This window comes from Mastomys coucha, unplaced genomic scaffold (assembly GCF_008632895.1).
Source record: "Mastomys coucha isolate ucsf_1 unplaced genomic scaffold, UCSF_Mcou_1 pScaffold3, whole genome shotgun sequence".
Taxonomy (NCBI): Eukaryota; Metazoa; Chordata; class Mammalia; order Rodentia; family Muridae; genus Mastomys; species Mastomys coucha.
The window spans coordinates 36,227,219-36,236,230 of record NW_022196909.1 but is presented as its reverse complement, the minus strand read 5'-3'; the positions used below and the strand labels follow the sequence as shown (position 1 = coordinate 36,236,230).

The window sequence follows — 9,012 nt, the reverse complement described above, 5'->3', positions numbered from 1 at the left end:
TTTTTTGGTCCACAACCTTTAAAACATGCCGAATAACCTGCCCTGACAGGTTTGGCTGTAACGTATCCAATCAGAGCTAAAGCTGTGGCTGTGGCTCAGGCTGCAGAAAAAAACAACCCAGGAGAACGAACATTCCTATGCAGCTGACCCGGTTGAGGGGGCAGCTAGGTGGCAGAGGGCTCACCTAGGGTGGCTGACCCCAGCAACGCAAAGGTAAAAGCCATTACACTTCTGTCCAGGCCGTTCTGAGCCAGCATGCTCAGAGTGCATGCAGCAGGGAGAGATGTGGTACCCTGGGACGCAGCAGCGTTCCTGATAACAGCCCATCACCCCAACACAAGGTCACCTGCTTTCTTTGTCCCCACCCCCTCATTTGGGGGCTGAAGACATGGCTTAGAGATTAGGAGTATATTTGTAACTTCGAGTTTTTCAAACCTTATTTTTAAGGATGCTTCTTAAACGCTTTAGCCTTCCTTTTAGCCCACCACCTACCAGAGGCAGTGGAAAAGAAAGGGGTGCAGTGCGCCTGTTTAGAAAGGTTCTTTGGAGCAGCTCCAGTCCGTGTTGTCAGGAAATGAGCAGTTCCGTTCACAGGTCAGCAGCGGCGGCTCGATCATCTCGCGGATACACCAGCAGTCCAGTTCGGTAGAGTCGGGATAGCAAACCAGAATCAGCAGTGGTGACACTTCCTAGCAGTGACAACCAGGCCTCAGCCTCCACAGGAAGGACCAACAGGAACACCAGGAGAAGTTTTCGGCTGTGCCTCTCTCAGCAAAGTGAAGATCAGTGAAGACAGGAGACCCACAAGCCTTGCCCAGCTAGCTGTACCCGCAAGCCAAGCGCTCTCCTGTCACTCTGTGGAGTCCTATTTATACCCTCCAAACATCACGTGTCCTCCACGGGCCTTGTCTCAACATGGCTCCTGCCTCAGCACATGCATCCAATCAGACATAGTCCTTGGAGTCCCGACAAATGCAGCTCAACTGTTCAATGTAAGGCAAACTAATACTTGGTGTGTTGTTGGCAAAGAATCCTTCATCACATGTCCTTTCACACGTGTTTGCTTTAGCAGAACATCCTCTCTCCTGTGTCTGCCTCAGTGAGACGTTTCTTCACGAGTCCGCCTTAGTCTTTCCTGTGTGCACTTCAGGAAAACACCCCTTCATGTTTTGGCTCCAGCAAAACACCTTCCAACACAACTGACTGTCCAAAGACCCCTTAAGTTTCTACTTCAGTATATAGTTAGTGCTCTCGCGGTGGACCCAGTTCAAGCATCCACCACAGACACAAATGCATATGAATAATGAAGTTTTTATTTTTATATGTATATGTGTTTGCCTACTTGTCCATATGGGTAACACACGAGCACAGGCGCCCAACCAGAGAAGTCAGAAGAAGGCATCAGATCACAAGGTTCTTTTTGTTTGTTTTTGGTTTTGTTTTTTTTGAGACAAGGTTTCTCTGTTTAGGCCTGGAACTCACTCTGTAGACCAGGCTGGCCTCCAACTCAGAAATCCGCCTGCCTCTGCCTCTCAAGTGCTGGGATTAAAGGCGTGCGCCACCACCCTCCCGGCTATTCCCCTATTCTTTAGGCGAACCTCGTGGTGGCTGAGTTCACTGACCACTGTCTACAATGGTGCTCAGACAACCAGTCCTGCTATATGGCTGGTGATAGCCAGCCTTGACAGCCTGCTAGCCTCCCGTTCCACTGACCTCTCTTAACCCTAGTCACAGCTTCCAAAGCTGTTTCAAGAAACAGGACACCAGCAGCTGCTGGCATAATTGGGTGCAAGGCTGGGACCTGCTGTATTGGGATCCTAGGAACCCCTTTGAAGCAACACACCTTCTACACCAGTCTGGGCTTTGTCCCTTGGGAAGCCAGGGCTCCTTGTCTATTTGGCCTTTCTCATCCTCTTGGAGATGTAAAAGAGTGTTAGCTCCACCTCCCATTGCTCTGTCTCCATTTTGTCCTGGATGTACGGTTACCTCTGTGTCCCTGACAAGTCTGGGCAAAGTGGTTGGCTCAGAGTTAGACAGAAAGAAGGACAAAAACGAAACTCCTCTGAGCCAGTTTGCGATTGCTGGTATTGGTCTGCAAAGCCTGCTACCCACCTCCCTGGGACAGCATGGATCTGTGGAGAGATGGCAGACCTCCAATTCTGATTGAGATTCTGGAGATTATTCTCTTTAATGGTTAGTTTTATGTGTCCACTGGGTAGAACATGGGGAGCCCAGATAATTGGCCAGTCAATAATTGTTGTTGGGTGTTTCCTGTGTTTTAGAGTAACTTGAAACTAGATTAACAGATTAGAACAAAGCAGATTTCCAAGCACCACAAGGGATCCAGAAGGCTGGAGGATGGACGGTCCAGTTCCAGAGCCGCTGGCCCTGAATTCACTCCTCAGCCTGGGTGAACACATACTCTGCTGTGTTTCTAAAAAGATAAGGAAGAGAAGGAATATGTTTTGGTGGATGCATAGTCAGGTATGGGGGAAGGGGGTTACCTCCGTGGGCCCATGCTGAGGCATCCCTTCCCCTTGAGGGACCAGCCACACTATATAATATAGAATAGAGTTTATTCAGGCATGAGGGAGGGGAATTGAGAGGGTGGTTGAGACAAAGAAAGGCAGAGAGAGAAAAAGACAGAGACAGAGACAGGAGAGGAGAGGAGAGGAGAGGAGGGGAAGGGAAGGGAGGGGGAGGGGAGGAAGAAGGCTAGGGAGAGGAGAGGGGGGGAGGGGGGAGGGGGGACAGAAGAGGAGAGGAGATGAGGGGGAGGGGAGAGGGGAGGAGAGGAGAGGAGAGAAGTAGAGGAGTAGAGGCTGCCCATGAGCTCATGGAGAGAGGGGAGAAGGGAGTGGGGAGGGGGAGACAAGAGGACAGAGCAAGAGCAGGAAGGCAAGAGAGAAAGAAAAAGGAGGGGAGGGTGTGCAGCCCCTTTTATAATGAGTCAGGCATACCTGGCCATTGCCAGGTAACTGTGGGGCAGGGCTTAGACAAAATGCTAACATTCCTGTTTTGGCTTAATTAAAAACGAAAAAAATTAGAAAGAGGTAATAGTGGAGCAGGAATAGGGTCATTGTGATCTTTAGCTACTTTCTGCTGACTTTGGGGTGACATGTCTCTAGGAAACCTAGGAAAGTGGGTAGGAGAATTGTTGTGGCAAATGACGGGATCCACTGCGTAGCTACAGGTGCCACGCCAGCTTTGTTCATCGTTGACACACTTTGCAGTTGATCCTGTGTCTGGCCATCGCTGCAGGAAACACAAGAGTACATACGTCTGTTGTAAATTAAGCTATGCCATATGTAAATTTCAAAGGGGTTATATGTTAACCCTTTATCATAATGGAACTAGAGCACACATTAACCCTCCTGAACCCTTATAACATAGAAGTAATAAGACCATCTCAGAGCCAGGCAGTGGTGGAGCACACCTTTAATCCCAGCACTTGGGGGCAGAGGCAGGCGGATTTCTGAGTTCAAGGCCAGCCTGGTCTACAGAGTGAGTTCCAGGACAGCCAGGGCTACACAGAGAAACCCTGTCTCGGAAAAAAAAAAAAAAAAAAAAAAAAGCCAAACCAAAAAACAAAGACTTCCTCAGAGCGGTCATCAAAATAAAACACGGGTCATACGTTTGTCAAGAGGAAAACTACAGAACCAGTTACAGTTCTACCAGCCTTTGTTAGAGGTTCATGAAGTTGAAGCAGCCTCCGTCCGCTTTACAAAATAAAATCTTGATAGCTCTGGGGACCAAACATGAGACCTCGTACGTGCTAGGCAAGCACTGTCCCACTACACCACACCCGAGCCTTGCATTTCTTTTCTGTAGCAAATGAAGCAAAAGCCTGCTTGGTTCCTAGTTCACCTCACCCAGCCTGGACTCTGGGTTTTCGGAAGAGCTGGCCCATCTGGTGCCAAGTGGTTAGGAGGCATTTAATCTCCACTCTGACTTTGGACTCTTGGAGCCTGCAGCCGGAGCTTGCTCTGAACAATGGAATCCCCTAATTTTTGCCAAGCATCTCCTAAGTGTCCAGTTAGTCACTGTCACGTGACATTGAATGCCACCATGCCGTAGGGACTCTGACCGCTTCCTGTCTGAGGGGCTGTTCTTTGGACTGCAGTTTAAGCTTAAATCATAAGGGCGATGGACCAACTACTTCTTCCTACAGGTTGCTGGGTTTGTACAGCCCTTGTTCCATCAAGACTCCCTAGGAGGAGACTGGAGAAGGCTAAGAAGAATAAACACCCACCCATGTGGGACCGTGAAAGGCAGCCTGTCTTTTGGTTGAGCTGGGTTTAAACCCTGGAGACCCAGCAGGCATTCCTGCAAGGGACAGAAGGGATTTGCCACGTCCCCAGACACCAGGCTCCTGACACGAGGCCTCAGCTCTCCATAGTTCTGTGGTCATCAGTTACATAAGGCAACGCCCCAAGTTCCTAATATTCTGTCTGGACTCCACCCCCACAGTTACCTGGCAACAGCCAAGTATGCTCCTCCCCACAGTTTCCTGGCAACAGCCAGGTAGGCCTGGCCCACTATAAAAGGGGCTGCTTGCCCCACCTCCTCCCTCTCTTACTCTTGCCTCTCTTTCTTGCCCTCTTGCTCCCCCTCTTGCCTCATTCCCTCCCCCCCCCCACTCTCTCCACGCGGCCATGGCAAGGATCTACCTCTCTATTCCCTCCCTCCCCCTACCTTTCTTTGCCTCTACTATCCTCTTAGCTCCCCTTCCCAGACACTCCTCCCTGCAAAAGGTATTTAACCTCAGGCCCGCCCTGAGAAAGGGGGGGGGGGGGAGGGTATAGTTTCACTCATCACAGTTCTCTGTCATGACGATAAACCCTTTAAAACCATGGACTGCCTCTTCTCATAGGGATCCGCTGTGGTAGAGCAATGGAGCAGGTCTTCCTCTAGAGAGCTGCACATCTAATCTCCCATAGGAGGCCTCCTTTCGCTCTTAGCCACAGTCTCCACCAGGCCAGCCCACCAAGCCCTGCAGGAACCAGCCCGAACGCTCTCCTCCTGCCCTTTTCCCTTCGGCCCGTGCCTAAGCCAGCCCTGCCGGCCTCCACTCCGCTCTCAGCTCTTCTGCAGCATCCAGGAGCGTCTGCGTTGTCCAAGAGCCTGAGAACCTGTCATCCTCGGCCTCTGTGCAGGCCTGGGGACCCCAAGCCAATTCCGGCAGTTACGTGGGGACCCCAGACTGCACTATCCGACTTCTGAAGCGGGGTCCTGCAGTTTCTCACAACCCTACGCCTGGCCAACGGCGTGGGGGTGTGCACATCTGCCTCCATGAGTGGCCCTAGCCCTGTGGTGGGCCGGGAATTGGGCTACCCATTGTAACCCACACACGCACACAAGGGGAGGACACTAGAAACAAATGAGAAGCAGTAGGAACAGCCCTGCTATTCCACTGCCACCCATCCCCCACCCCAGCCTTTCTTGGTTCACCCTTGCCTGGTTGCCTAGGGAGAATGCCCAGTCTCCGGACTTCTTGCTAGACCAATCATACCAACCTTCCAAATCCTTCCCTGGTAGGATTTCGTCAAAACCGGAAAGATGCAGCACCGTTGACTAAGAGAGCGCACGTTCTGACTCCCAGAGGCAACTCCAACCGGCTAAGCTCTTGGCCTCTAAGGAAATGAGAGGAAGACAGAAACCCTCAGGGTGGGGGGATAAAACAGCGGACAGTAACTGATCAAAACAACTCCATCAGGAGAGGGGGAGGAAGGGAGGAGGAGGAGAAGGAGGAGGAGGGAGGAAGGAGATAGAGAAAGGAAGGAAAGAAGGAAGGAAGGAAGGAAGGAAGGAAGGAAGGAAGGAAGAAAACAAGGGACCTCAGGTGTCCTTCCAGGAAAAGATACAGACGAGCATACACGTTCAGGGTTAGAGTGGAGACTCTGTGCTCACACCTAAGAGTTTTAAGAAATTCTTTTTTGCACCAGGCAGTGGTGGCATACGGCTTTAATCCCAGCCCTTGGTAGGCAGAGGCAGGTGGATTTCTGAGTTCGAGGCCAGCCTGGTCTACAGAGTGAGTTCCAGGACAGCCAGGGCTACACAGAGATTAAATGCGTGCGCCACCACCGCCGGGCCCCTTTTCAATACTTTCTATTGATGAAAAATGTTTATTTAATGAAATCTCATAACATTTAGAGGAACAGAACTCTGTAGAAATTCAAGAATTGGGTAAAATTCTATTTCTTTCTTGTCTCAGCCTCCAGAGTATCAGGATTGTAAATGTCTGAAAGGCACCACCTTCTACATGGTGGCGTGAGACAGATCACCAGAAACAGGAGAGTTGAATCTCTGCCTAGATCCCTGTGGATCCCTCTCCACAGGCTAATCAGTGAGGTGACCACCTGCCTCCCTACACTCAGAAGGATCATCAAGGGTTCCCTGTGAGCAGATATCGCTGTGGAGGAGGACTCAGACCCAGAGTTACCTAAGGCAACAGGCTGGACCAAAACACCTCTAGCAGGGCTGGGGGAAATTCCACACGTTAAACAAGGAGACCGGTGCTCTTCCCTTACCAACCCCCTCCTCACCCCATCCCCACACGAAAAGGAAAGAAAATGTTGGCATACACAGAGATCCCTAAAGTATTCCCACCCATCACTTCAAACTGAGACCAAAGAGCCAAAGACTACAGACTTCTGAGGTAAACATCTTATATGGAAATGAGAAGCAGACAAACAACAGAGAGAAGAAATTTGAAGATTTTAGCTTCAATCCAAGTGTTGTGACAGGGAGCCTGGGCACTGTAGCCCAGTGGGAGACCATTACTTCTTGCTAGAGCCCTGAGTTGGATTCCCAGCACCGGATAAATAAGTAACGAGTAGCCTTCTGCCAGGAGGTGATGGTGCATGCTTTTAATCCCAGCACTTGGGAGGCAGAGGCAGGTGGATTTCTGAGTTCAAGGCCAGCCTGGTCTACAGAGTGAGTTCCAGGACAGCCAGGGCTACACAGAGAAACCTTGTCTTGAAAAACCAAAACAAAAAACAAACAAACAAACAAACAAAAACGAGTAGCCTTTTGTGATGAAATCACTTACCTCGTCATAGTCATTAAATTATTAACCTCAGGACTAGAGAGATGGCTCAGAGGTTAAGAGCACTGGCTGCTCTTCCAGAGGTCCTGAGTTCAATTCCCAGCAACCATATGGTGGCTCACAACCGTCTGTACTCACATACATCACATAGATAAATAAAATTATAGACCTTGGTTTTTACAGAAACTGGAGATCTGGGAAAGGCTAGCCCTGTTTTGTGCGTTTCTCTGTGTAGCCCTGGCTCTCCTGGAACTCACTCTGTAGACCAGACTGGCCTCAAACTCAGAGATCTGCCTGCCTCTGCCTCCCAAGCTCTGGGATTAAGGGTGTGCGCAACCACTGCCTGGACAGTTAAATTCTGGAACCATGGATGGAGACAGCAGCGGCAACCATCTAGATAATGATTGAATCCAAGAGACCAAAGCAAAATGGCGGCGCATAAATATAACAGAAGATACACAGAATCTTATGGAAAAAAAGTCTAAGCTTTCAGTTAAAAACAAGCCAAAAGGGGGTTACGGAGATAAGAGGAGCCAGCCATTACATGCTTAACGTGCAAACATGAGGACCTGGCTTTGGAGCTCCAATACCCACGAGAAGAGCTGGAAGAGGTGGTGTGCATCTCAAACTTTCTAGGAGGTAGGCAACAGGTGGATCTTGCTCATTCTTGCTCAGTCAACACAGCCAAATAGTTGAGCTCCGGGTTCAGAGAGAAACCCTCAAAAATTAAGGTGGCAAGAGATTGGGGATGGCACCCAGCATCAACCTCTGGCAGCTATATGCAATCATACATATGTGTTGCGGGAAATATTAAAAAAGAACCCGCCAACTCTCAGCGGGGCTCCCGAGTAGTTTCTCTCGCTTTCTCGCCACGCCCCACACACCCCTGGTTAGCCATCTCAACACCTAATTACCCAGCAGAATCAAAACTCTTACTGCTTAATTAGCCAATCAGATTAATGTACCAATAATAATACAATTTACAAAATGTCAAACCAACAATTTCAGAGCCAATTGAGAATGATAAAGCTTTAACCCAATTATTCTTACCTTTGGAAACACCACGTAGGCCTCCATTCTGGGTCTCTCCTCCTGAGGCCTTTCTCTCTCTCCTCAACTCCTTGCTCCACCTCCCTTCTCCTGTCCAATCACAAGCCTCCCACTGCCCTAATATGACTGGACAGGGAAAATCCTGCAACACATACATGCACATACTACAGGCATGTGCATGTGTACATTCCCATGTGAACATATACATGCAACATAGACACACACACAGACACACATACATATATACACACATAAATACACATACGCACACTGGAGTGGGGGATTTAAAAAGCCACGCAGGCAAACACATACAAGGATGTGTATAGATGGAGCATCCAGCATACAAACCAGTCAGAATTGCTGTGTTAGCAAAGTCAGTTTCCCCGAGAGCAATCTCTGCATTTAGCACAATTACAACCAAATCCCCATGGTTTCTCTAGACTTTGACAGGCTGATCTTAAAATCCATATACAACAATAAAGAATACTTTCGTTCTGGTTGTTCATGGATGAAATCTCAGCCCCGGGCGGCTGAGGCGGAAGGTGGAGTTTGAGGCTAACCTGGGCTACACAGTGAGTTCTGAGCTACCCTAGACTACACTGTGAAACCCTGTCTCAAAGAAATAAAGAACAAGCTAAATACAACTCATTCTAAAGCCAAAGCCATTGAAATAGCATGATTCAATGTGGTATAATGATGCCAGAAGCACTAAAAAGATTTTCAGAGCTTAAACAGTGACAAGACACACTGTCCCATAGGGAATATGACAGACTAGCTTCCTGGAGCATTCCACATACATTCCCAGCTAAAATTCAAGAATAAAACGCAAACCCTAAAGTGCTTAGAAAAGCTAGGTTTGGTGATATATTCCTATAACTACATTGTAACCTAGCATTCGGGGGTTAAAGGCAGGG

The 9,012-nt window shown here is 49.1% G+C and overlaps 1 long non-coding RNA gene across 1 annotated transcript; it reads right to left on the bottom strand.

The window, feature by feature from the left end:
* Window positions 1-2,162: 2,162 nt before the first annotated feature.
* On the bottom strand, window positions 2,163-4,301 carry LOC116075123. The gene is made up of 3 exons (XR_004112428.1): window positions 4,253-4,301; window positions 2,961-3,255; window positions 2,163-2,434 (listed from the first exon to the last, which is right to left on the bottom strand). It is a non-coding gene; the product is annotated as an uncharacterized LOC116075123 (long non-coding RNA).
* Between the last annotated feature and the right edge of the window lie 4,711 nt (window positions 4,302-9,012).